At 37.0% G+C, this 4,282-nt stretch overlaps 2 non-coding genes across 2 annotated transcripts; both read right to left on the minus strand.

Moving 5' to 3' along the window:
• Positions 1-4,135: 4,135 nt before the first annotated feature.
• On the minus strand, positions 4,136-4,207 carry TRNAQ-CUG (transfer RNA glutamine (anticodon CUG)). The gene has a single exon. It is a non-coding gene; the product is annotated as a tRNA-Gln (tRNA).
• A 3-nt stretch (positions 4,208-4,210) lies between these two features.
• Positions 4,211-4,282, minus strand: TRNAE-UUC (transfer RNA glutamic acid (anticodon UUC)). The gene has a single exon. It is a non-coding gene; the product is annotated as a tRNA-Glu (tRNA).

The following is a 4,282-nucleotide window of genomic DNA, read 5'->3' on the forward strand; positions in this document are numbered from 1 at the left end:
ATCACCAGAATAAGAGCTCCCGTACAAGGAACTCTTGCATAGCCTTTAACTGAAGTAATCATCAGGCTAATCATTGAATCGTGGGGTGTTCATCTGTGTTGTTGGTAAATATCTCCTTAGTACAGAATGAATTATCTATCCTCAATGATTTAAGCGAGCACCATGACCCCTACAAGGGTAGGGCTTGCAGGGCACTAGCATGAATGCCCGGGACAAATCTCATTATTATCATTTTTTTCTTACACTATAAACCCAATACAGAGGAGGGCCCCCAACAAACATCTCAGTGGGGAGGTTTGCTCCAAGATGAGGTGCCCTCAGGGAAGAAAATGTATTTCTTGCACATGAAATGTGTCTTCCAACTTTGCTTTCTCTAATATAAGATCATATTGTCTTTTATTTCCCCTGCACTGACCTGTTTCTCTAAGCACAGAATTTTGATATCTCCCGGACTAAACAAAAACAACCTACTAAGGTTTATAATAAGGTTAACGTTTTCTGCTGAGCAAAAAACGCGCTAGAAAAACACATTGAGAAGGAAATAATTTCAGAATTATTGAAATAAATATTCAAAAGAATCATTTGAAGTGATTTTAGATTAAAATTAATCGTAATAAATTTATTTAGTAATTAATCGGAAAATTTCCCAGAATTGGTGAAAAAAAGTAATTTCAGAACTATAATCTTAATTGATAATTAATAAAAATAATTTCAGAATAAATAAAAGTCTTCAATTATTTTTGCCCGAATACAGCTCGGGACCCCATTGGCGCCCCTTTTATCAAGATGTAAATTACATGAGTAAGCTCTTGTAAATTGTGTGGATTCTTACCATTCCTACAAATTATACAGTCAAACCTCGTTAATGAGTCACTCTTGAGAGAGCAAAAATATGACTTAGTAAGCGGAGTGACTCGTTAAACGGAGTAAGCCATAGCTGTGCCAATTCCTGCCTGAGGACAACTGGGACTTCCAAAAAGTGACCCGTTAAGCGGAGTGCCGTGTTAACCGGATGACGCAATAACGAGGTTTGACTGTACATACCTTAGTACGAGTTTGTGGCCAGCGGGCTTCTCGGGGAAATTCCCAATGTGGCCCGCGGTGTCTGAAAGGTCAAAGACGGCTGCAGCATAGCAGGTATTACATTGACATCATCGAATGGATGCCACCTATCAAATAAAAAACATAACCAGTTGGGGTTTTTTAATTCGATAGATGACAGTAGAGGTTCCAGCTTAGTGATGTTTCTCAATGTAAGACATAACTGCACCATGTACAGTCGAATCCCGTTATAACGAACTCCAGGAGACCGGACAAATCACTTCGTTATTGAGAAATTTCGTGGTTTTTTTTCGAAATTCTAGAAAAAGGTATTCTAGGTTTTTGAATTATTCCTATGTAAACTGGGTATTAGAAAAGTATTCGTTAAAACGGGATTTTCGCTATTACGGCATTCGTTAAAACGAGATTTTCTCTATAACGGCATTCATTAAAACGGAATTTCCGCTATAACAGCATTCGTTAAAACGGGATTCGACTGTAGTTATTTTCTAGAGAAGGTATGTTTTTTTTGGCTGATAAAATTTTTATTTTTACCCGTTTGCCATTCCTTTACGAACTAAAATGCACCATTTTCTCACGGTGAATAAAATTACAAAATATGGACGTTTAGACTGAGAATCACTGAGAATCAATGTTGTCAGAAAAAATAACGTTAAAAAGTAATTTCACTCTACTCTCCAAAATGTTAAGAAATAATTTTATGAAAAAAGGGGGTTTTTTCACCTGAAAAATAGAGAAATGTTACTATTAATAAATTACCTAAAATTTGAAGGAGTATTTTCACTCGTCAATAAAATTAGAGAAATAAAATTGAATTTCGGTGCGTGAATCACGCATCTAAATACGTATTGGCGACGAACACTGATGAAGGGACGCTTCAGCGTATACAGAGTTTTTGCTGGACGGAAAAAAAATCCCGCATGATATTTTTTTCATTCCACACAGATATCGAAATTCTGTGCGCACAGAAACACCAGGTCTATGCAGGCAGAATTGAGGCACAGGGGATTAAATTTGAAAAAGTTCAAATGATGTGCAGTTACTAAAAAAACACTTTTAACACACTTCCCGTAAGAGATATAAAAGTTCCAATTATTAAAATACAGATCCCGTTCCGAAAAATCATTTGCAACGCACGAATGATATGGCCTTGAGAAAATCTTAAAAAATGACTGAAAAAATGCCCTATAAATGACTGAAAAAATGCCCTATAAATGACTGAAAAAATGCCCTAAAAATGACTGAAAAAATGCCCTATAAATGACTGAAAAAATGCCCTAAAAATGACTGAAAAATTCCCTAAAATGCGAAAAAATTCCCTAAAATAAGAAAAATTCCCTAAATAAGCGGAAAAATTCCCTAAAAATGCGAAAAAATTCCCTAAAAATGCGAAAAATTCCCTAAAAATGCGAAAAAATTCCCTAAAAATTGGAAAATATACCATCAAAATAGTAAAACAAGGTTCTCTCGGAAAGCCGGTTATGTTCGAATGTTGAAAGAAAAAGTTTTGACCGAAACAAAATCATGAAATTTTTTTCTCAAGTTTTTTTTTTCTTCCTCTTTTTAGTTATGGACCCTCCCCCACAAGAGTGGGGCTGACAGGGCTCCGGCTTGGGGGTCCGAGACGGTTCTTGTTATTTCACAAAAGAAATTCACTATTGAGAGTCCCGTGGAGAATTTCATCAGAGGGTCATGTAGCTAGATTTAGGGGCCATGACTGACGTACTGTAGGAGAGGTTTTTCCTTGAGAGAAATACGGGACATTGGGATTCCAAATACGGGACATCGCCAATTATCGCCAAACACGACGCCAAAATCAAACAAAGTTGCCAAATATTGCTGAAATTACGGGAAAATCACAATAGCGGGAAATGATGCATTACTGCAAATTGCAGTGGATCAAAATGTATTCCACGAAAAAAAAAACGTTCACCAAGGCAAATGTGGGAGATTAATATTCTCATATATAGTTGTAATTATCATAAAATAATTTATGAGTTCAAAAATAATGTCAATCTTTGACTTCAATAAAGAATAAAAATTAAGTAGGCTTCGTGTAAAATACGGGAAAAACCGGGACACTTTTGCCAAAAAGTCGGGACGGCCAAATAAACAGGAAATACCGGGACTGTCCCGGGAAATACGGGACGTATGGTCACCCTAGTCTTAACGCATGGGCCCACCAGGGCACGGCCCGGGGGCCTCAAGAGAAGAGGGGGCCTCACCAAAATGAGATCTGGTTGAAATTTTTCTAGAATTTACCAGGTACTCTGAAGACGGCCCTTAAGATGATTCCCTCCCGAGAAAATCCTGCTACGAGGCCGAAAAGCATCTTTTATTTCCATTTTCCAAAAAATTCAAGCATATTTTTTTCATAAAAAGAGCTCAATGCAGTTCAGTATTCACATGTAATTTTTTTTCTCAATTTTCCATCGTCAAAAAAAAAAAAAAAAAAAATTTAAAGTGGGAAAAAATATTGTGAAAATGCCAAAAAAATGCCCCAACAGTGAAAAAAAAAAAGCAGGAAAATGCAAAAGATGCAAAAAAAAAATGCAAATGTCATCAACATTCGGACCCTGGTTACATACCAATGCACCTGAAACATAACATGAAAACCTTGAGAAACAAATATTGAAAAAAGGAAAAGAAAATCGCAATATATAAAATGTTTGTGAAGTTATATTTATTATTATCATTAAATATCAAAAAAAGACATTATTACTTTACCTATAACCAGGGCCGTCTTAACGCATGGGCTCACCCGAGCACGGCCGGGGGGGGCGCCTCAAGAAAAGAGTGGCCCCAGAAAAACGAAAAGTAGTTGAATTTTTCGAGAATTTTCCAGATAGGCCTCAGAAAAATCACTTGGCCCGGGGGGCCCCATGATATTCTTAAGACTTCCCTGCCTATAACTACATGTTTATTTCTGGGATTTCACCTTTAACAAGTGAACGGCAAAGAAGAAGAAATTTCCGATTCAATGCAATTGAACATATCAAATAGCCGCAAATTTGAAAAAATAATAATAATTTATGAAATAACAATTTTATCAGTGGAAAAAAAAAAAAAGTCAAGGTCCCACCGAGATTTGAACTCGGGTCGCTGGATTCAGAGTCCAGAGTGCTAACCACTACACCATGGAACCTATTTCCCATGCCGGGAATCGAACCCGGGCCGCCTGGGTGAAAGCCAGGAATCCTAACCACTAGACCACATGGGA

The sequence above is a fragment of the Pholcus phalangioides genome, unplaced genomic scaffold (genome assembly GCF_987345545.1).
Source record: "Pholcus phalangioides strain wild (caught in Gottingen) unplaced genomic scaffold, Ppha-v1.0 ptg000004l_1, whole genome shotgun sequence".
NCBI lineage: Eukaryota > Metazoa > Arthropoda > Arachnida > Araneae > Pholcidae > Pholcus > Pholcus phalangioides.